At 37.1% G+C, this 25,892-nt stretch overlaps 1 pseudogene; it reads right to left on the bottom strand.

Moving 5' to 3' along the window:
* Nucleotides 1-25,892, bottom strand: part of LOC139736419 (semaphorin-2A-like) — a 63,367-nt pseudogene that overhangs the window by 13,620 nt on the left and 23,855 nt on the right.

Here is a 25,892-nt window from a genome sequence, read left to right as displayed (position 1 = left end):
TTCAAATAAGTGAAAGAACTCACTTAAATGTTGCAGTCTTGAATTATGAATAATATCTATGGACATCTTACAATCTTGACCTGAAACATTTGGTCATTCAATGTAGTCAGGAAGGAAAGAGAAAGAGAAAATGATACAGATGACATCGCAAGACTTGATATCAAAAAGATTTTTCTTTGGACTGTCAAACAACACTTTTTTTTCCTTACCAGATGGCTAATTTTATTTGAGGGAGAAGGAAATCTCAAGCTATATTTTGTCCTAGGAGAGAAAAAAAACCTGAGAAGCACACTTGCTTTTGTAATGCTTACAATAATGTTTACAAAGCACTCTGCTCAGGAAAGACTGACAGTTGACAAGTGATACTAATATCAAGGCCTCGGGGAAAGCTAGGTGGATTCCATCACTATGGTGTTATCTTTTCTCATTAGAGATGACAAACATCGTGTCTGAAACTCTGATGTAGTGCCATATTTCAGATCATCAGGTTACAGAAAAATCAAAGTTGTTAATAATTTCCAGATAATTCTCTGTGTCAGTCCTCAAGTTAAACTCAGCACCACAACATTCATACCATGTCACTATCATACATTCATTCATTTCATGAGTATAAAACAATGTAATTCCTCCAAGACTCTTGGTACCAAAGGACTTTAAGAGACCAGAGAGAAGCAACTGACCAGTTGTGGTGGTGGGCGGGGCAGTAGATGGTGATGTGGTAACCATGGTAGTGGTGTATTTGAGAGAGGATCCTGCTGAAGGCGCCGAGGTGTCACAGATACACTCAGGAGGAGGGGTGGTGGGTGGTGGTGGTTCTGTACCATGCACATGAGGGAGTGAAGGGTGTCAGGTAAGGGGCAAATTAAAGTGGGGCACAGCAAATCAAAACTCAAATCAAAACAACAAACAAAAGAAACATGTACACACTTGTGCAAATTAAAATATCAATAACAATCCAAGTGCAAATTACTGTGTATAAACACACATGTAACCTCACTATAACATAACAAACTAAATGTACAAACATTAACATGAAATTATGAGCACTACAAATAAAAATAAACGGCTTCTGATAACTTTAAGAGGCAGAGGGAAAAGGGAAGATGGATAGTGAAGCATGTCTTTGACAAGACTTCAATGTTATCAATAGTAATATGAAAAGCAGCAAATGAAGACATGAGGTATACAGGGTGAGAGGCTATGAGGTGAGAGGCTATGAGGTGAGAGTGGCTGAGTATTTCATTCATATCATGGCAGTGTTACAGGGTTCCAGGTTGAGAGGCACACAAAAGTAAATTCATTTTTTGTGTACCAGGTAGTAGTCATTCCATCGCTCTTTTTATAAATCTTCCAATAAATTTCTTTCATTCAATTGGTCAACTGTACAACAGTGTACCAACAGCTTTCATTCTGCTAAGAAATTCCTGCACTTTAAGTCATCATAAGATCCCTGTGGAAAAGAATTGCCATAATATACAAGTGTAAGAATTGTATAATTTACTCCCTCATCTTTGAGTTTATAAAATTTTGTTATTCCATAGTGTACCTGTGATTGCAAACTTTTCACAGTAGCTGACAAAATTCACTGCCTGTCAGTGCCTAATACACTTGAACACCACAGGGAAGTTAGAATAAATCAGTAATAAATAACTCTAATTAGCTGTAATTCGGGAAAGGAAGATTGCTCAATTAACTTATATCATCAGTGAATTGCCATTTTGGAGTTGACATCTGTTTAATTTTGGGGAATTATTACAAATAATGCAGTGTGAAAGTTATCATACATCACCACGTGGAAAACTCAGTGAGACCTATTCACTACAGAGAGCGTCATTTATTAGTCACACGAGTGCACTCTGAACAGAGTAGTGTAGTAAATCACATGTGCTATAAACACGTATCATGATACCAATCCAATCTAATTCTATCACTGGTAGGTTTCTGTAGCAACACCACACACTGACATGGAGGAAGTAGAGATACCTTCACAACCCAACTCTATTTGACTGTCAAGAGAGGAGCCTGGCTCAGATGTAGACTCAGATGTTTGAAAAGCAGAAGTAGTTGGAATTTGAATAGGAAGAACTAGGAGTACGGAGTATACAGAAGAGATTGGAAACAGACATAAAGAGAAAGAATGAATCAACATTGTTGAGAGCTTGAAAAGCAAAGAAAAATATTGAAATGAATTCATACATAATACCAAGCAAATATGATTAATAGAGCACAATGAAAGAAAGGACTTCAGCCAAACATAGAGTACAGCCTAGCTTTGGGTAAACTCAACTTCCAGGGCAACAAGATAAGGTCATGCCCTTCATTGCTCACATGGTATATTTCTCTTCTAATTATGAAAAGCACAACTTTATAAAGTAAAAAAAAAAAAATGATGAGGGAATTCTTACTTCAAAGGTAGGCTGTACCCTTAAACATGTTGCATTTAAATCTAAATATTGCATAGAAAGTTTTGAATAACCTTAAATGTTGTGTATGTCAGTACATGATGTATTAACTTCCTCATACCTGGTGGTTAGCTGAGTCAGAGAAAAGCACTTCCAAGCATGGAATACAAGCAAGTCAGGTTAGTATGGTTAGAACACAGAAATGATACAGCAATACAAGATTTATTATTATGCCAGTTAGAAATGAATTACAAGGCACAATGTTCTTGAGATAGACAAGAACTTCATCATTTGAACTCACAAGTTATTTCTCTGGTGCATGAAAATTAAAACTGCATGATATTCCATAAGTCAACAGAACATATTGCATGAAATCCAGAAAATGAACTATGATTGCTTTTTCTGAATCATCAAGATCAGTAATCATAAATGTGACATATTCTTGAAAAGTGAAATAAAATGCATTGGCTCCAAACTGATGCAAACCCTCCTAGGATTGAGCATCAGCCTGTGCTATATTTCATGTGAGACAAATCAACTCAAATAAGCATGGCATGTCGTAAAAAGCAACAATAACATGAAGAAACAAAATGTAAGATGACATGGTTTGAGCCCCTCTGACCAAATTAGTTGGTTAATGATTCCATCTGCACCACATAAATCATATCAATATCATAAAACAAATGACATGACATAAATCTTTTCACTTGCCATGCAAGTTTCATGTTTAGTTTCCAAGCAATTATCCCAGGCAGTAAAGTAGATGACAGTCTTTGCAATAAAGGCCTTCAGCATCTTCCTTGATCATGCATCAGGGATGCAGAATTAAGATTAAGAATGATTGCTTTTCATGGTCGGTTAGTCAATAAAATATCAGTGAGCATCATAAGAGTAGAACTTGCATTATAGATATGAGTGGGATACAGCTACATGGCATGTGAAAGAAAACATTGAAAACATGCCAGCTGAGAAGGAAATACACACAATGCTCCGACAGTCAAAAGTGTACCCATGCAATGCTGAATGATATATACACTGTGTAGTTTATGTGTCAGTATGAGCAGTGAAAGATTCATGTGAGGATGTGGACAGTTTTTGATGCATGTGCAAAGAGCAGACATGTTAACTTTCTAGGCAACTTTTTTTTTTTTTCATTTTTATTTGAAGCTATGAGCTGATAGCATTACAGATTTAGCTGTGGATTACCTGATTGTAAATGACAACCAAGAGATTTGGTAGGCAGGATTTAGAGCAATAATGAATGAGGAAAGGGTAACATAATCCAATGTCTCCAACATTGTGATGCAATCGGCATTCTGGTATCAAAGAAGGTAGTGGTAATCAAACTAAAGCAAAATGCAGACAAACATATAATGCATAATTTCCTTCAGATAGAAATATGGAATTTCCATGAAAAATGACTTATGGTGAACATTGACACCAATACATCTCGGGAAAAAAAAGATGTATATCAATAATTCAGAAAAAAAAACCTCTCTCTCACTGAGAACAGACATTGAACATAATTTGTTGATAAAAAAAGAATCCTTGCGAACACATTGTAGCACTCACCATCTGATGAATGGCCATGGAGCAGACAGGAGAAGATGGTAGAATGTCATGTGACATATCACATGACCACAAGATCACATGATGTAGAATGCAGACCAGACATCAGTTGAGAGAAAGTGAAAAGAAGCAACTCATTAACAAATGTGCAATGAACCCTGAAGTAATCATTACGTCACATTATATTCTTGATTAAATGTCCTCTGTAATAGAATCTGGTCACATTAACCTAACATTCCATACTTGATATTCAGACAAACAAGAATGAATCACATGTAAGCTCTTTTGAAAAATCAAAACAAACAAATAAACAAACAAAAACCACACAAACTGTAGCTTGCTGAAACACAGGCCAGTGAATGACAAAGAGTTGAGTCAACATAAACCTGATGTTCTCACAGCTAAAGACTACTAGTGACATACTGTAGTTGACTTACCTGGACACTCCTGGATTGCAGAAACATCTTGATCATCACTAGAAGATAAAAACACAGATGTTCTTCAATTCTTCACATGACATAAAGAATTGTCAAGCATTCAATAGATTGGCATAATTACTGGTATAACCACAGTTACACTACTCCGTTTTTCATTTGTTGATATACTACAAAGTTAATTGTCAGAAATGTTTTGAACACTCTAACAAGCCCTCCAGTATTTTCCTTTTAAAAGACCAACAAAATTCTGACCACAAACAATCTGCTTCATTTCACAGACTCTGTAAATCAGAATCTTGATTACTACAATATGTACCCCTAATATGCACATGCTATTTCAAAGAATTTCCATTGCTTCCAATATCTTTTCCATACATTACATATTTTTGCAAGACAGCTTTAACAACATCAGCAAGGAAATGTGCATATTGTGGTGAAAGAAAAAACCCAACAACACAAAAACAATGGAACTAAAATCTTAAATGCATAGTTTGGCAACACGTATGCAATCTATTGACACATAATGAGTACTTACAAAGAGTTATCTCCAGTGAAGTCATAACATTCATTACTGAAGTTGTTCCACACACAGTATGGATCCTGTACACAGCCACTGAAAGTCAAGAAGGATGAAAGTTGGTCAAATCTTTAAAAACAATGACAACAACAACAAACAACAACAACAACACAACAACAACACAACAACAACAACAAAATCAAATCCAACCAACAAACACAAAACCATTCGTACAAGATATGCCTGTATTTTGGACTGGAGTCTGTTGTCAATCACGTCTTCCTCATACTGAATATCAAACACACTTGTCTCTTCACAACAGGGATGATATTGAGGTTTGTTGAAAAAAATTGAAAATCAAAATTTTCAAGTAATTTTGATACATGAAAAAAGCAAAATGTGTATAGACTTGAGAAAAAAAAAAAATCTGATATCAGATTTAAATCTACAGAATATCATGCCTGTCACAATTATTTTCTCTGCTCTAGCATACACATAGCTGAACTGTGACTTCAACAGAAAAAATTAACAAACACACCACACACACAAAAAAAATCACTTTGCGAGCACTCAGCCGTATCACTTACCATGGGGGTTCACATGACAGCACTTATAATCAGAATATTTTCTTACAAAATGAGTAATCAAGAAATTAATATTTAACTATTGATAAGAAAGAACAACATGATTCTAAATCTCAGACTTCAGGACAATGAAGATCCTTATCATCACTTACCATCTGCTGGTGTAGTTGCTACAATCTCTGTAGTGGGACTTTCTACAATAGAGCTGACAGTGTGAACAATGAGAACTTCTTTTCCTTCATGATTTGGGACTATCTCCATATTAATCACTTTCTCTGACCCTGCTGAGGGCGTACAGATATCTCCTCCAGAAGATTGGACTGAACACTGCCCCCTTCTGTTGGGACCAGGACAACTTTTAGGATGCGGCTGTCATCTGTATAAGGAAAAGATACATGTATCAACTTTCAAGGCTAGAAAGTTGGTACTTTTACATTTAAGATACACTGATCCGAACCAAATCATGTATAAAGCTTAATACCTCCACTGGAAACATATTGCATTATCTCCCTTCACAAAATTCATTATAAGATACAGTCTGCATACATTATGTGTACTGCTTGCAGGAGCTTTTTTTTTTTTTCAATTACAATGTCATGTGCAGTTCAACTGTTCAACCTTACTGGAATCAAATTGTGATGGCCTAGATTACTACCATACAGTACAACATTTTTGAAGTCAATGATAGGACCTAAAAGTTTGTAAAACATATGTGAAACTATTGTCTATATGCACAGGTTGTTATCACTCCTACCTGTGCCCAAGAAGAGAACTTTGTAGTCTCTGTCAACCCCTCGCTGGTTATGAACCACTAACTGTGTCAGCCTGAAGTCTGCCCTCGTTAGGTCAAAGATAGGCAGTGGGTTGTTATGGTTCGGCACAGATTCATGCATCAGAGGATGAGCACTTATCCATCGTATGCTGGTAACAGGAAGTGCTTTTGAGCTCCAAGTCACACTGTAAGACAAAACCAGCAGCAATAAGGCAGTAGATATGATGAAGATTTGATTTATCACAACTAACATATCAAGTTAGGGCTGAGCAGAAACTACTCTAGCAATATATATGTATATCATATTTTCATGAATACACAAATTGTCATTGGAGTCCAAGCATTTTTAGTTTTCAGAGATATTAGAGCTACTCAAAGTTGATTCCAATCTTATCACACACACAAAAATATGCATTATTTTATAGAAATATTTCATCAAAGTAAAAAGTCATGTCTTGCCAAGAGATATATTAACAAAGCAGGACAACCATGTTAAAAAAATTATCAACCCCAATAACACTAAACCTTGACATCTTATCTACCAAACTAAATTTGATAATTACCTTTTCTATGCAATGAAATATCTGATAAAGGATCTTGCATTCTAAGGGGAAAAAAATACAGGGTTTGTCTACTCCTGTTCCTGGAAACTGTTTTTGTCTGTAACATACAAAATGCTTAGAACTGCATATTATGTCCTCAGTTTGGTTTTCAGTAGATTTTCCACGTGGCCTAAGTGAACACCTTCACTAAGTATCAAACTGCCTGCAATCTGTTCAGACTAAAAGTTCAGTTTATGGTCAGAGGATGTGGAAAAAACAGGCATAATGTATAAATAGCAAGAGGAACCATTAGGAAATAAAAGAGTAAAACATCAGACTGGTGTTAACTTTCTTCAAGCAATCATAAGGATGGGAGTAGACTTCCTTTTTGCCTGCTATCTTTAATATACTATAAACTTACATTTCCTGGTCTGGGAACAGTGTCAGACACTGGAGGGGAGGCTGGGTACCACGCCCCGCCCTGCTGTTCTTTGAACTCTCCTTCATTCATGATGGTTTGGATTGTTTTCAGACTAAAAACACAAACGGCTGAGCCTGGAATCTCATGTCTGAAAGAAGAAACACGACATACTTGATTTTAGATAACCAAATAGTGGTATACTACTTGATTTTCAATGCACACATTTGTATCTGAAGCAAGCCAACATATAAGTTTGAAATTTATCTTATGAACATCAATCACACCCAACATGATTTCTAGTTTGTGATAAGAAATCACAAAATGAAACTTGTCTTGCCTTGCCTGTTTATAATGTAATACTCTTAAAATGTAAACTCTCCTAAACTAGGAGAAAAATATCACCATTAAGTAGAATGCACTCAATACAACAAGCAAAAATGATCTGTCATTTGCCAAATTACTCTTTCCTTTCAAGAATTGATAACAATATATTAATCTCAATGCATTCTCCATATTTATGCAAGAGAGTATTAAACAATATTGTGTGCTTGTGATGTCTGAAAAAGGCTTTTCTTTGATAAATACATGAAGAGAATAACGCTATACAAGAGATAAACCTGCATGATTTATATGAACTTACGGGCCAGTGGTGAAGACTGCATAGAACATTGTATCATTCTCTGCTGGTATCATGTAAGTATCCTCTGTAAACAAACACACACAGTAATATGCAATTAATCCTTAGCTTCAACTACGTTAAAAAGATCAACATCCATTCTTTTATGCAATGGTGTAAAAGTGAAATCACCTATGTGGATACAATCATTCTAGTATCAAAGTTGTATCGTCAAGATTTCATTACTACTATTAAGGAGCACCTTGTTAATGCATGATGATTGATGGAACTCTGAGAAACTCATTACTCGCTTCTAAGCCACAACACACATGTGATAGCATATGTGAGCAGAACAGACTTCTACATGGTTCTCAGGCACTGCAGAGAGCGAGCACAAGATTGATTAAACCACGAGGGATTTAGCAGGACTGGAATTGGAATGAACTCAGTTATTCCCTGCCATGCCAATGCATATAACGACTTCAGCAGGCAGAAATCCGTGATACGAGGTGCTCTAATGTGATGACAGATAGCTTGGAAATTAGCTTCATTACACTGATGATTTTCTGGTAATCAGAGGTACAGACATACAAGTTTGTAATTATGAGCTTCAAAGATATATTAACTACCTCCATGAGAATGACATCATAAATTAGAGAAAATCTGATGTAGGATAAGGTCAGCTGCTCAAGTTTTGCTAGCGGTAGACATTGATGGAACAGGAAGTCGGCTAGCTGAATTGCAGAGAGCCGGTACTTGACAGCTTTCAGCAATGTTGGCTGAGGTGAAGGGAAGAGACTAAGACTTACGGAGAAAATTGAAGTAGAATGGAAAAGCTCCTGGGAATGAACAGTTCAGGCGGATTTTCTGAAAGGTTGTCCACTCTCCCGCAGAAAGCCAGCCACTGCCTCCTTCATCACTCTTACAAACCTTGCCCACACGGGAGTACACAGCCTAAAGGGTTAGAATGACATGAATTACAAGTGGATCATTTAAAACCCAAGATTTTCTTGACAGCCAATATTTTCTTTCATATAGTGCTTCTGTTTTGCGCAATTTAATATAGAATTAGCAACTGAACAATCATTGCACAAATACACAATGCGCAAAAAAAAAAAGACAAATTTCCTGGTTGTTATCACATCACCTATTTGTGCACAATCCCAAAAGATCATTACCTTCATTGTTTTTGTCAAAGTTGTAATAAAAAGATATGTCATCTCTGTTAGACTAATTGTAGTCATGTAATGAATAATCCACATTTGCTGTCTTTGAAATATATGTACTATCACATTAAAAAAAATTTTTGCCTGCGAGTTTCTTGGTTATATACTCAACTCACACCAACTTTAACAAGAATATGATTCATACACTGAGCACCTTCTGTCTCTTCACTCAGTGCTGGAATGAGAGTTAGACCATAGCATGGCTACTGATGCAGCCTTGGTATAACACTCTGTCCACGGCTGTTTGTTGTGTTTATTACACCTAAAAGGATCCTTGTTTATAGAAATCTGAATCTGCACATACCACGAGCACCCAGAATTCCCTACTAATAAATTGAGTTACTGTTGTGTGGATGTCAAAGTACTTTAGTGTATCATATCCACTATCTGTCATCCTGCTCTGCATTATGTTTTCAAAATATTTCCTCATATGCCAGGAATATCAAATTACCGCAATTTTGGGAAGAAATTTAATTTATGATAATAACCTTTCTGATATTCCCCTTTAGTCTGGATTTCAAAAAATGCATCATATCAGTTTTGTGGTATAGGTTGGTCTTTCGTGTTACACTCTTGCTCTGGACCTCGAGTGTGAAATACCACCTTCCCATATGTGATAAACATAAGCTTTAGAAAACCAACATGACAATGGCAGCCTCAGTCTTACAGCAAATATCACATGTGTCTTCATGAGATGCTTAAATGATGTGGACTGCTTGAAGTCAGAATATGACTACAATACAATCACTTTACTAAAGACCTGGATAAAAGCACTTCTGTGAAGGCACAAATGTAGAATTGATATTAATTGTTATAGCAACAATCATGTGCCATTCCTTGTATGATATTCAATGGCATGTTACATAATAGTTTGAATCTTACATCTCCAGAAGTGTACTCCACAGCTAACTCTCTGAAGAAAAACATAACCCAGTCTCCGACATCAAAGGAGTTAATAAAGGCAGGTACTGTGGACAAAGAAGGGGAGAGTTCACATGGGGGTCATAATCTACTGTCTGGTTTAATCTTTTAATCTGGTTTAATCTTTTAATCTCAATGTTACAAATCCAATCATAAGAATTAGGTTTGGTCACTGGACCAGTTACTGGACCAGTGCAACACAAATGAACAACTTATAATCTTATATTGCTAAACAGATATCAATTTCGCACCACAGAAACACAATAAAGCACAAAATCACATTTAAATGACATAAACTCATTTTGATTTATCCACCCAGTTGGTCGGAGAAAGTTCTTATCTTATATTAAAATAACAAATACACAAACAAAAACCTGCACAACTTGTACATAAATACCACATATATGCATGACATTTTCAATAATTTTAATGAGATGTTTCTCATTAATGGAAGAATGTGAATGTGAGAGTGACGGAGAAATTCTCTCCTTCGCTTGAAGCTAGCAGAGTAGACTTGGCATACAGTCTTTTATCACTTCCCACTCTATTTTCCCGCTTGACAGAGCCAAAGTAGGAAGTCTGTGTATATTCTGAGCATGTCTGACAAACCGAATGAACAGGATGTTTGGTTTTGTCACCTTCACACTCCATTAGCTGTGCACAGAAATTGGCAGCAATTTGCTGCGTTATTACCCATAACACCCTGGAAAAGAGTAGAAGTAAAATGTGAGAAACAAAGAGCGGTTCCATTTCTTGTCAGTGTACAGCAAATGGGCATTATGTGTACAACAATCCTATCACATAGCAATGTACAATGTAATAATGACTAACTGCACAAATATTGTATGTCTAGGAGATGTTTTGATTACTTTTTAGCCATTTGGAGTCCATAGCTTTAGATGTCAGAACTGTACTGGGTCCTTGACTTCTAAATATGACAGAATCTCGAACAGTATAATCCCGGGCTGCTCCTGTATACAGATTACCATCTGGCAAGTAAAAAGAGATGAGTTGCATGTCAGTTGTTTTGTAGGCATATCTTTACAAAAGAAGATTTAAATCTAAAACCATGGTTAACTGATTTACTGTGCAAAAAAAAATAATAATAATAATAAATAGTTTAATGAATGCAAATAGAATATCAATACATGTCCAGTTTACACATACATACACACATTGACTGGAAGGCACTGCTATGATATATGATACATTGTATGAATATAGTAGTAGCATGCAATAAGCTTGTCTACATTCCATACTCCAAATGTGTGTTGCATTACATTCATTCCTGTTGACTAAGTTTATTTCACAAACAGGACAAAGAACTACTCCCTAACATATACGACAAAATGCCCCAAAATGTAGTTTACATAAAATTTTTTCATTATTTCCATGCATCCAAATAGTCTGCTTATATTGTGAGAAATATGCAAAGCTTTTAACAAATTTTACATTATAACTAGCAGAGCTTATCAGTTTACAATGCACATTATGCAAAGTGTTGTATGTGTACCTAACTTTCTTATACTTTCTTCCCTTCTTAACAGTTCACCATTATAAGAATCTGATGGACAAACTCAAGGCAAAGGTGATGAACTTTGAAGCTTTGTTTACCTGCAAAGAGAGCTGTGCCTTCTTGCTTTGGGTTAAATGGTGAAATGAAGGTTCCATATGACTCCACATAATGAGTGAGGCTGGCATTCTAAATGTAGGAGCAAACATGTAAGTTGAATTAATACACATTCATCAATTTTCTTTGAACAGACTACTTCACTGAACCATGGCAACCATTAAAGGAGGAAATTAATGACCAGTTCTGTTTCTTTCGGTCTATGGCATGGAACCTACTATGATAGAAAGTGCCTGGATCTGATGGTTGACATAGAGACTCTATGACACTTTGGCATCATTCAGTTTCCTCAATCAGTCACATCCAATCAATCAACAGGGTAAATCTGATGACGTCACCACCAAAGAGGAAAATCCCAAACTCATGTCGCCATGGAAACCTACTAGTGCTAAGTTCATTTTCCTCACCATTGCATTTCTTGGCATAGACTGCAAGTTGGCAAACTAGAAGACAGGAAGATCGTTAGTCTAGAACCTTTCCCCAAGGAAAGAGGATTCCAAGCCTTGCTTTACATGCCTACACAGACAGTAGCTTATACACATGGTCTGTGCTGTTTAAAGGACCATTAGTTATCCTATAACCCAAAATAAATGAAGTAGGATCCAGAAGGAGTTATGTGTATCACGTCAGACTTTTCAAAACCTTTCTATTTGCATTAAGAATCCTTCCACAATTAGTCATGAATTGAAAGATGTGTAGCATGAGGGCATGTTTTTGCCATTATAGTTTGACACAGATCAATAGGGAGATAAAAGAAAAATTCCAGCTGTCTACACATCTTTCCTGACCAGCTTGTAATTCTGACGCTGACAGAACATCTATAGGATCAGCCAAAATCAGTTAACTCCTTATTGCAGACATGGAGGAAGCAATGAAAATATCATCATTGTTCCAAACTAAGATCATTCATTGAAAGCTATTTAACTTCAGAGCCGTGGAATCAAGCAACGGTTCTTTGACTTGAGATGCCTAGATACTGATTCAGAGGAGTGTAATGATCAATTCTCTGACATGATCTATGGGCTCCCTTCAGCAAATAAATTCTCTTCTTTTTTTACATTCCTAAATTTTTATTACCATTTTGTATTTACTACAGAGGCATCAGGGTTAAAAATGTTCTGCTGAATACGGCATGCATAAATCATTTCTAATCAGGGGTATCGTATGTTGCATTTAATGTAATTCTGAGTATGACAGTCTAGATTTCTGCCATCAGGGTGAAGAATTTCCCTTAAATGTTTCATGATTGGGGAGGCTACATCCTAAATTCCTCCACCAAGTCAGGCTTATCTTGCTGTCACGTGCAACTGAGGAGACATGTCTTCAGAGTGCGTGGAGTAATCTCCAGCCAAGACCCAGTTCAGCTGATAGTTACTCCCTGCCTGCCTGATTCATATCTGTGACTAAAAGGGGCAATAACATGCACCCCACTCACTCATATTACCTGGCCATAGAAAGATAACGAATAGGGCTCATATTATCAGTAGTGCTACATTACTGTCACATATTCTGAAATAACTGTAAGTTACAAAAAAAAAACACAAACAAACAAACAAACAAACACACAACTAAGCATGAGAAATAGATAATTTTTGGACACCATGCCCAGGAATAATATCCTTTTATACAACATTATCATCTCAATTACTTTGTTTACACGAAAAAATACATTGCTACTACAATACAAAAATATAAAAAATTATGATGTAAATGTAATGGTGAAATTCATGTATTCTAATAAATACAAATTTCTAACTTCAAGTGGACACAATCTACTCCACCCTAAACTCATTGACAAAATGGTTGCATGCAGTATTTCACTTATGAACCATGTTTAACAAGCTTGCAATACCTTCACAGAATTATTCTCAGCCTAAATGCAGTAATGTCAACACATTTTCCTTTCTTCACCCTTGTTGGTTTTTTTTTTAATGTAAAAGAGGTACCGATTTCATCAACTTGAGCATTGATACAAAACAGCATTGTGACACAACACACAGCTATTTTTTTTTTACTCATCCATTTATCCATGGACAATGTTTTACATACAGAGGAAGGAAGAAAATATTGTAACAATATCTATGAAAAGTCAAAGCTGATTAGAAATAAAAGACAGGACTGAATGTATTGAAATCAACAGTTAGAGTCTGTGCTGGATTTCTCCAGTTCGTCTAGAGAAGACAGACCCACTCTCTCTGACACTTCTCATTAGGAAAGAAGTGAAACCTTGTTTCCATTAGGCATGATGTAGCAGAGATCCATCCATGACTCAACATTTGACATGGGATAATATGTCCTCCTTCTCCCCCTACCTCTCTTTCTCTCTGCAGCCCGTTTTGTGGGGGCAGGCTGTCTGCTGTGAGCAGGAAGAGAGTGGTGAAAAGGCATTCCTGGCCAAGCTTGGGATCAAACCCCATCAGGAGTTTGATCGCAGCAGTAAGCTGCACATATATTGCAGGCAGCATGCAGGCTAGCCATAAATACTAGCTCATATCATGTCACTATCACATGCCACACATATGCAGACAAAATGGACAATTTATGAGCAAGAAAGCTATTTCCAGCAATGGATGGCAGGGATATAATATTTGCCTATTTCTAACATTCTACCAACTGCCACTGCTTTCAATATTTGGCAGTGACATTGTGATTTCACTGAACCATGTGATCACTTACTGAGAAGTATCTGCATCTTGGGTCTTGTGCATTGGTGCCACATACAAAGAGTTTGTTGGAATCAGCAGCGTTTGGTTGTAAGACTTCAATGAAATTCTGACACTCCCACTCTTCAATTCCTTTCATCAGGCAGTTCTGAATAGTGGTGTCATCTGAGTACCATGTGTAGTTTTGAATTCCCTATAGGACAGAAATCATGATGGGAGACTCTTTGCAAATATCTGTCTCATCCACACATAGAAATGTTCAATGGTTATATAATAAACACCAGTTTTTCATACTTGGAACACAGGTAAAATTCTTGACATATGATACAACACATATTGTGCTTTTATGAAATTTGGGCAAATATGACATCATGTCCAGCCACTAGATTTACATTTGCAACTTGCTGAATGGTGGTTTCTATGTGAAACAACAAAATGTTGACAGTAATACTTCACAATTTCATGATTTCTTTGATATTTATCAAATATTTATCAAATCATCACTGTTGTGTTGATACAATTTTACTCTCACTTATCAGATTAACTATTAACTGGTCTGGAATTCCTGTTTAAGTCTTCTCACATCATGTGGCTTACCTGCTGTGCTCCTATTGGTTGATTAAGGTCCATGATATAGAATAAATTCTGGGCACCAACCATGAGCAACCTCTGGTCCCTACTAAGAGTCATTGATCCAAGGTGACTGCCGGAAAATGATCGAAGATCTGAAAGTAAACGGCAAAAATTACCCCTTAATATCTTGGTCACTTTCATTCATGGTTTAACATCATCAGCTATTATTTTTTTTGTCAGTTATACAAAACTGAAACCAGTTATATACTACTTGCAAAATGATGGAAACATTTTAGTGACAGACTATGATCAGTAATTTGAGGAATGAATGCATTCAACCACAGCACAACAGAATACATTACAGTACATTCAAAAATGATTGTGCGTGGTATGTGTCTCAGTGTAAAAGTTACAGTCAGCTATACATAACAACCCATGTGCTTATGATCTACATCTATGTAGCTTACATTCACCATTTTCTTTTATCCCCTTCCTGTTCTTTCTTCCGTAGTCTTTTCTTTTTAATGTGTAGGCCCTATCTAATGTCATTTTGTACACTGTATAGCCTTTATTTTGCTGGTCTTTTATTTAAAAAAAAATGAATATATGTTAATTTTGTGTAATTGCTCACAATGGGTTTGATACTCCCTATTGTTAGTGATATATATTGAATTGAACTGAGTTGAAATGTATGGATATTACAAACAAGACATAAAACTCTGCCCCACTTTCAGACAGAAGTTTTCAAGAAGTTAGCAATGATACTATTACATTCCATCAAGGAATATGCTAAAATCTATGATCTTTAGAACATAATGCGTAAAAAGGGGCAGTCTGTAGGAAGACTATGCTCAATGTTTTGGCGGTCTGTTCATGAATACTCAATGTTTGCATTGCCTTTTCAATACACTGCACTCAGTTGGCTTCATTCATCAAATATTCATGATACCCTCCCCTCTCCTGCTCCATTCACTCAACCTGAGTCTACTGCAGAAAGGCAACTATGTCATTTGTATTCACAGGGTGCTAAATTGAGAGAAAACGCATAAGCCATTCAAGAATAATTACTCTTTCCACAAAATGTTCATTGACAAAGCAATAACTGTATGAAATAAATATGATATGCGTGCTGTGGACTGCAAATAAATATGCCCTTCTGGAAGGAGATTATGATAATGGTGCTTACGAGAGGAGGTAGTGGAGTGTATACTGATTGCTAATGAATGCAACCAAATGTGAAAGCTTCATCCTGCCATAAACCTGCTTCTACTACGTGTGTTCAGCCTCATTTTCCTATCTCTCCTAGCGTACAAATGTACACATATTGGCTGTATGGGTGAGTCATCCTTGCCATCTACGATACCATTAATCAATCTCCTTCCCTCTCCATCCAGCCTCCTCCCACTGCTTGGCAGTGAAAGTCTAGCAATCCACACCCTGCTGTATACAACACACAGTATTAACTCTTCCCTCTCTCCATGAAGACTGGTAGTCTCACACCTCTCAGCTCATCCCATCTTCAACATGAATTGTGGATAATGACTTCTCAGGCCTGCTCTATGGCTGTACTTTCATTCAGTGACCAGAGTCCTTTTAGACCTTTATAGATTTCTTGCCAAAACAGATCAATTGTTGGATGCATGTGTGATGGAGAAAGCTCTGTAACAATCAATACAGACTGGAGTTTTGCATCCGCTGGACACTCACTCTGCTCATTCCGGATGAATAATGCATCGTATTTCCGGTATATTGACACTCAAATAAAACATCAGAAAATATGGTAGATTGAGAAATCACAATCAGTGTGTGATACGAGGCAGAAGCATGGTATCTTACATTTTCCCCTGCATGCATATAGCAGACAGTGTGTTAATAGAGACAAAACATAGTTAATAGTGTGTCTGTGCTTCTCGAAGGCACAGTGACAACCTAGGCCTACATGTACTGGATAGTTCAACCATCATCTACCAAATTTAGAGAGTAATCATTTATACTAAAATAAAGCTCTTGGTACTAAATTGACTACACATATATCTAGCAATACCTATTGAATTAGTACCTACATGTTTCTCAACAAAAACAAGAACTAGTAAGCATGAGGAGATGCAGGAATGTGATTTATATGCTATGGACACCTCTGGACATACAGCTCAGTTACTAGTATGTACTGCATATTTTGTATTGAGAACTCCATTTTAGGTCCAGGAAGAATGAAGGAAAAAGCTCTAAAGCTCCGAGAAATGAAGGGGAGCTTATGAAAGACATTTGATGGTGAAAACAGATAACAGGAGTGAATCACGCAGGCCATATCTCTTTCCCAGACATATTCTACTAACTATGTTAAAAATCAATTTCCCATTTTTTCCCCTGTCCATTTAGGCCTACTGTCTGTACAAGAAAATAACAGCAGTCCAGGCATTGCACACTACGTGCTTTCTAGATCCAGATGAGAAAATGTCAGTCTTCTCAATCAATACTAAACATTGATTTCAGCCTTCCTCAGGCAAATCTGATATCAATAAATTGAGGGGATAAAAAAAACAACAACTGACAACTTCAGCTAAAGCACACAGCCCAAAACCTATCCACACATTCAATACGCACAAAATCATCACCCCAAAATCCATTGCAATTCCCTTAGGAATTCATGCACTGTAAAACTGTCTAGTTTCCTTCACTATGATTCTCCCTAATATGTATAATTACAGTATGCAATGAAATGTTGCTATTTTCCTTAGATGCAAATGCTATCCTGAACAGTATTGTCTCATGATATTGACAATTCCTATATTGATTTATTTCTTTTTCTTTATAGTAGACAACCTGATGGAAATCTGAAGTCTCATATAAATTGAACATCCAAATATTCTTTATCTATTCTGCACTAAAACCTTCTCTTAATAGTCTTGCCGTCAAATTTGGTATAATTTGTGAAGCAAACAATCTGACTGTGTTGATGTTTCCTTCAAAGCAGGCCCTTGGAACCTTGAAGTCTGTCATAATGGAGAGGTATGGGGGTAAAGTCTGTCATAATGGAGAAGTAAGGGGGTAAATCTTACCCCCTCCACCTGTTCCTTGAGGGGGCTAAACCATAAACTGAGAAACGGTTTGATAGAGTCAATGTGATTCTGGTTCTCCCCCGTATGTTTGCATCAGCCTTTCCCTCAAGAAGTTCATGTTGGGAGGCTCATTTTATTAGTAAGCATCCAGATTATAAAAATAACAATAATGTTTGGTCCTACTTTTTCAATCTTATGCTATAAAATCATGGAGTTGGTGCATTGCAAAACTGTTCAATTTAGGGGCACTAGAGCACATAATCTTGTGCAATCCCCTTGTTCTTGACAGCGCAGCAACTTGACATGAAGACATGGTGTATGCTTTCTTAGGATGCTGAGAACAATCTACCAGCAATCACAAAATCAATTAATTCCCATCAGAGTCAAAGTTTGCCAGTCATACTTTCGTAGCAAGTTCTGTACAGGAAGGAGGAAGTGTACAAGAAAAAACAAATCAAAGACCTATTATTTTCCCCCACCAAGCAATCTGATCCAAGGAATGTGATGGTTTCAAACTCTTCCCTGGCCTCAAGAGTTCTGAGAAATTTCATGTCACATGGAATCAGAGTGCTAGAAATAGCAAATCATAGAGCAGCTGTCCATGAGCACCGACAATGGACTTGACTAGAATAATATGATGGAGAATACTGCATCACAAGGGCTGATCCCCGACAAAATCAGAGAGAGACAGAGAATACTGCAGTAGTCTGTATGAGATATTTAGCAAATCTGAACTTTGCGATGATTTCATGAGCGGTTAGATTTGCGATCTTGCGTACAGTATACTGAACAGAGAAGTGTAGGCCTATACGTGCAGGTCACATTCAAATTGGGATCAATATATGTCACATTCATATTGAGTCAATATCTTTTTTAGTGTTTTTCAATTTGCGAATAGCACCTGACTCGCGAAATTTGCAAAAATAAAAACCTCCCAAAATATTTGGCGTATAGGCCTACAGTATCATGTTATCAAGAAGATTACAGTCATACTATTGTTGTGATGATGTACATAAAACGTCTACAGGCATATAGAATCTCTTTTTCTATAAGAAATTTAACAAATTCACAGAACATAAGGCTGCTCTGAGAAATATATATTTTTAGAATATTGACAATAACATCTGATGTTTTTAAGGACATTGTATATTGATACTTCTGTGCCAAGCTTGATCTTGAGAGTAATGAAGTGGTTGTGAGTTAAAATGTGATGATAAGATAACACAATGGAATGCTCAATACTAACATTTATCTTAAAAAGTCTGCCATGACACATATGGAAAAAAGTTAATTGTACTGTAGCAATACACAAACACAAGTAATGGATCAATGATTAACATTGGTGATTAAGCATTGTAGAGGAACTATGAATATATATCTCTGCAGGAAACATCTAAAGTAAACTCTCAACTTGTTATGAAGTATTACTATTTATGAATCTTTGGTGTATCTCTGGCAAATGTGTGATGAGCAAAGACAGAATTCAGACAAACCTGAATATGGTTCTATAAAATTGAGTAAGTATCTCTTCATCAGTAAAGAAAGCTTGGTTACTTTAAACTCAACACTCCTCCGTATGGATTCATTAGCTTTGATTTTGAATGATCATTTGTTGACATGTCACAGTAAATGAAGGGTCAGACAAGGGAGAGAAAGCCAATGTGCTAGGCTATGTCTGAAGCCTAGATGGAATAGACACTGTGAGACACATAAACCTTGTTGACTGACATATATCCGTGCTCACAAAGTGCAAGACCAATCCTGTTGCTTAAAATGCAAAGTTCATCTGCATGGTGAGAAGGGCAGCTTTACACTTTCACATATGTAGCGAAGAATGATCCGTCCATTCAAACAACTTAGGTTTCAAACTTCATTGGTGCAGAGTTTCCCAAATAAAACCTGTTCTTATGTCAACAAACTAAACTACAGAACCTGCAGTGACAAAAGAAATCTGGTACAATGATCCTTGCAGAGCAGAGAAGGGAAAAACTTTTGTTCCTGGTGTTTCTTATTGTTTAGTTTTTTCCCCCATTAGTGTTTAGGCTTGCCTACAGGCTAGTCATCTATCATTGTGTTTTTTTCTGTCTTTACACAAATTTTCAATCTCAGAGGGGTAGCGGAGCCCAAGAATAGGGGCGTAAACAGAGAGAAGCAATGACAATAGAGGGTTTACTCTGCCCTCTGTACCTCCTCACTGTGTTTCTGTCTGAGTGCCTCTCAATACTAGAACTAACACACTATTCTATGGAAGTGAGGAGGCTACCAAAGGGGGTAACCAATTCACACAGTCTCAACAGAAGCTAACGAGTGGTTTCTGCTTGTTCATTCTTGCCTTGCCTTGAAGCCAAAAAGTGGAGCATTTGCATGAAAAATCATGCAAACCAAATAAAATGGGTTTTAACTTGATTATGCCAGAATACAATGTGGCATATTTATGAACATGTTTGAATAAAGCAAAGGCCCTGGGAGGGAGATACAATCTCAAAACCTGTCCTTACTTGGGGATAAATACAATCAGTGTCGGGAGTGGGAATTGCAGTCACAAACAATACAGCACCTTGCTGCTCCACTCCAAGCCTGATGTTTACAGCAATAGTTTGCTTGATTGATCACCATATGTCAAGCCAATAACTTGATTTGAGAAATTTATAACCAAATAAATATGAGAAAACAGCAAAAGGTCCTGGCCACCTAAAGACCTTCAGCACCTGACTAAAGAGAGATGGTCTGATAAATAGTCCTTTATTTCCACAAAAGACCATTTCTGTCCACAAATTTTGTGGACTATCAGCCATCATCCCCCTCCCCCCCCCCCCCCCCCCCCCAATAAAAAAAAAAAAACTCTTATCATGTCAGTCTAGCAGAGTGCGGTTACATTGTAAAAGGAACCAGCCAAGAAGTCTGCACACACCAACCTCATTATGACACAAGTGGCTCCATCTATGATTACCTTAGACAAAAGTACTTGAGAGGATTACACTAGCCACCATGAAAAGTATCAATTAAGCCTTGTAGATTACACCACACCTCTGACTAGACAGGTATTAATCCCTGTGTTTTCAGAATGTCTTTCACTGTATCACCCTTGTGACTGGTGAGTACGTGGGGAACAAACATCATTTCCTTAGAGAAAACATGGACAGTGAACCTATGGAGGATGGAGACAGACAAGATTTACTAGGGCATCATTCCATGACTGGTCAGACTCCTACTGTAGGCCACAATAAAACCAAGGGACAAGCAGTGACATTGCATGGCTTCTTCTGACTACAGATTAGCCTCCAGAGCAGACAGTTTTCTGCATTGAACTCATAGTAACAATTGGTAGGAAGTCTACCCCTAGTACAAGATGCAAAATGCTTTGCTATTAATCTTGAAACTCTTTATCAGCTTAAGCTTGTAAGACATGAGTATTAACATGTTATGCTGTCTGTGCATGGATTATGGTTTACCAGATATTTTGACTGGAACTTTACTTATTCTTCACAATAAATCCTATTCGATAAGTAATTCTCCCACAATTCAGAAAACCAAGTGCGTAAAAAAGTGAGTCAAGCAACATTTAGGCCTACCATGCATCATGATGTTAAATTTACTTTACTGACACATGAGCTCTTTGTGGGGAAACACCTCATACCAAAGAGCATCAGTCATTTGTTGCTGTTTCTGTTTTAGCTTTGATGATGGCACATATTGAAATGCCACAACACAGCAGCCTATGTGCACTCTGGAGTGACTGCTATACAAACTTGTAGGCCTACATGTAGGTCTTTTGATAGTGACATTGCTTGCTTCAAGATGTCTTCTGAGTTTGCACTCATTGAGAATGTCATCTGTTTTAACTGAGATTACAATTGAGATATAGTGAGATTTTATAACATTCATATCAACACTCTCATCACCACTCATCTCAAAATGTAGGCTATTACATGAATACAAGCAGGTTGATGTAGTTATCACTAGCTTAAAGGACAAGTTCACCTTCATAAACATAAGGATTGAGAGAATGCAACAATATTAGTAGAACACATCAGTGAAAGTTTGAGGAAAATTGGACAATCGATGTAAAAGTTATGAATTTTTAACATTTTTGTGTTGGAACCGCTGGATGAGGAGACTACTACAGCTTGTGAGTCATATGCGTATAACAGTATAAAGAAAATGTAAAAGAAAATTCAACATATTTTCACTTTTTTCGCATAATAAAAGAGCACTTGACCTGCCTCTTTCAAAAGGCAGGGGGAATAATATTACCCATAACATTTGTCGGTAACGAGTCAGGGGAATGTGTACTTTTTTCAAAAGATGGAATTTTGTGAAATTCTCTTTATATTTTATCTAAGTTATTCATACACTGCAGTAGTCTTCTCATCCAGCGGTTACTGCACAAAAACTTCAAAAATTCATAACTTTTGAACGAATTGTCCGATTTTCCTCAAACTTTCACTGATGTGTTCTTCTAATATTGCTACATTCTCTCAATCCTTATGTTTATGAAGGTGAACTTGTCCTTTAAAAAATTCACAGGACAGATATTACAGTCATGTGACCTACAAACTTGTACATGTCAAATTACGTAGGTGATTTTCTGACTTGAAAATTCAGTTATTTATCAGAAGAGTTTCTTTACTTTCAGATCCATATGCACTGAGCTCTTCGCAAAACTACAAAATTATATGACTGATTGCAAGTAAGGATGGGTATAAAGTGGGTGATATATTCGAGTAATATGATGCCACATTGGGATGCAGATTATGTCACACCATGGTCACACACAGTGAGATGCATGGAAAAAAAAAAAACAGACAGACAGACAAGAATTGATCTAAAAAATAAAAAAAAATGCAGGCAAAGTCAAGACATCACAAAGCTCCATGGAGGAAACAAAATGATACTTTTGAGTGTAGAAATCTATATCATTTACTTGAGCTTCAAAGATTAGGCCAGTAGATGTTTTTCACTTCCTCTTTCACATCTCATGACAAACACAAATTTCAGGAACAAGAATGGAAATAACCTTCCCAAAAATGAGATGCCACATACAGAATGACATGAAAAATGAAATCTGCATTTGTCCCAGTAGTCCTATTGATATAATAGATATGACGAGACCAGTTCATTGTGGCATTCATCATGCCCCTCAGCCATACTGCGGTATTTGATTGGTGAGTGTGGGAGACGTTGATTGTTTTTGTAGAAGGGAAGCAAATACAGTCTGAGTTCTGGAGTCCTACTCATTTCTGCAGGCAGTGAACATGATAAGATTTATGACCCAAAGCCTTGCCCTAGACTCACTGACTATAGGAGGACAAACTAGACCAGACAGACTTGAGCCCAGGAGGCTTCAGCCTGTGCCAGGTTCATGGCTACACACAAACTTGATTACAAATGCAGTTTCCTAAAATGGAATGATTATAGGGCTTAAACTGTTTATCACAAAAAATTAATAAAGCTAAGTATAGGAATAAATTCATTACGAAATGAATACTTGTGGTCTATCCCTGCCTTGTTCATGTAAAATTTTCTATTAGATTTGCACTCCATGCCAGCACAATAATGATGAAAGCATGCCTTTGTTCTAAGACTACCAATAAACATTTGTGACCTGGTGCAACAAAAGGATCCGAAAGTATCTGAACGTCGCAGAGAGGTTGATTTTCTAAAAGTGACATGACATCATTCCCTCACTCTTCTGCTTTAATTGTAATATGACTCATAAAAGTACTTGGTTGCAGAAATATCAATGATTTTATGAGATTATGTTGAATGGTCTAAGGAATCAGCGTTTCAAGAAAACTGATTTTTAAGTTTTCCTAATCATGGTCAAGGTGAGGTAAGACAGTTTCCACCTCTTGACAACAGAAGGTACCCTCCTAGCAACCTCTGCAATGTTCATTCAAGCTTAGTGGCAGGGGTCTATGCATGACCAATCAGTAAGCAGGATGCCACGCACTGACCAATAAGATCATTCCCTCCTTGCCAGAGGTGGAGTCTTAACTGCGGCGCTAAATCCAAATCTTTGGACACATTTCTGTTCCATCAAAAGTTGGAAAATCATGACCAAGAACAAAGCTAATTTCTTGCCTTGGCTTTGGTCATTTAGCTTCGAAATTTCGGCAGATGATAGAAGAAACATTAGACTACAAAATTATGCCAAAACCAGAAATTCAATGGTTTTGACCGATTTTGATCATCTGACTTCAAACGCGATATTCTTGACTCAGCCTGCAGCAACTTTACAATCCTTTTGTTGTGGCAGGTCACATTTGGTAAAGAGACTGGAATTTCGGATGACCAGATGAATTAAGACTCTGCAACTCAAAATGATGTTACAGGGATACACATTACCTTTGTACTTCTCAGTCTCTCCTTTAATACATAGAAGGGCTTTTCAGCAAAGAGGTGTGGCAAAACATTTATCTCAGTATCTTAATTTTGGATTGACAAACACCAGGTTGTCTGGTGCCTAGGAAGCAAGCCTTGAGGAGAAGCTGGGAAGGCACATCATCCATCATGCTGTCCTCTAATTTAATCAGAGATCATTAGAAATCTGTGATGCTTTTACAAGCAGGTTATCTATGACAAATCGTTGGTGATAATTGAGTGCTCCAAGCCCCTCCCTTGTGACATCGTGTCCTGTAATCAGTTATGGAAGTACACCATATCAGGTAATTACAAGCTTCAAGCTACGCTACTTACAATGCACAGAACAGTAAGTCTGTAGCAAGGATAATTCTAACAACTCCTCCATGGATTGTGCTACATTTAATTCAATCACATGAGTGTTGCATGCAGAAAAAACTTAGAAACTAAAAAAATATTCATAAAACCAGTACCGAAATAATATGTCATCCTACAAAATTCATCAAAGTGCACAGTAGGTGTGTTATTGAAATGGATAGTTTTAACACTGCAGAATATATCATATTCACAATCTATTTTACTTAATAATGCCTGTGATATTGTTGCATCAGTTGTGCCTATACATAACAAAAATACATCCACACATCTGTGAGATAAAAATCTTGCAGAAACGCAGACAAACAAATATGAAGACATAAGAATATAAGCACATAAGAATAATGTGGTTGATCATAATAGCTCCAGTCTCTCTGTTCCAAGTCTTTCAACAGGTGCAAGCTTAACCCCAGAGTTTGCTTCCACTTTCAGTTCCAGGAAGTTAAGCATGCCTGCGGCTTCTCTCGCAACCATAGGTTACCAGAACTGTCAAAATAACCTTAAGTCTCTTGAAATCTGTTGTGGTTGCTAGGGACGGATTGTATTGCTTGCTGGCAGCCCTCTAGAGTTACTCATGGCACACACAATGCAATCTGCCGACCCACACAGTGCCTCAGAGAATTCATGTGAATGAGAGACACTGGCAGTGATTAAGTTTTGCAATGAAAGCTCATTTTGCCACTCACCAATCTCCTCTCCTTTCAAGTAGGCCTACCAGTAACCTGCTTTAAAAAGCTTATGAGCAATGCTACGTTTAGTATGTCATGCTCTTACATGCTGGTAAGGAATAAAAGTGATATGTACACTGTAATGCTCTGCTGAAAATCTTGTCAGTGTCTGTCAGTGGAAGAGATTCTAGTAGAAGACAGAATGTTGGATTACTACACAACTGGAAAAATAAGAATTGTGTTCACGCTTTTCCATTGGCAGAATTTTGCAGTGCCTAGCCATCAAGACTAGTAGAGAACTCCTATTGATGGCATGGATTCAACGACTTGTTTGTGACAAACAGGATTTGTAGGAGTTTGCTTTGAATGAAAATAAAGCAGCCTTACAAAACTCACTGATGCTATAATGTGGATCCTGCCCACAATAAACAGGCTTAGATTTAGCATAAATTGCGTCACAACTGTTTGTTGCCTGCATTGGTTATTTACTCAAGCCTGTTCCTTTCTCCCAACTTCCTTTCCAGTGCTGTTTTTCAGCTTCAGCTAATCATATA

Source organism: Diadema antillarum, unplaced genomic scaffold (assembly GCF_040938485.1).
Source record: "Diadema antillarum isolate AM-2024a unplaced genomic scaffold, OU_Dant_1.0 seq00000645_RagTag, whole genome shotgun sequence".
Classification (NCBI taxonomy): Eukaryota; Metazoa; Echinodermata; class Echinoidea; order Diadematoida; family Diadematidae; genus Diadema; species Diadema antillarum.
This window is presented reverse-complemented; position numbering and strand designations above follow the sequence as displayed.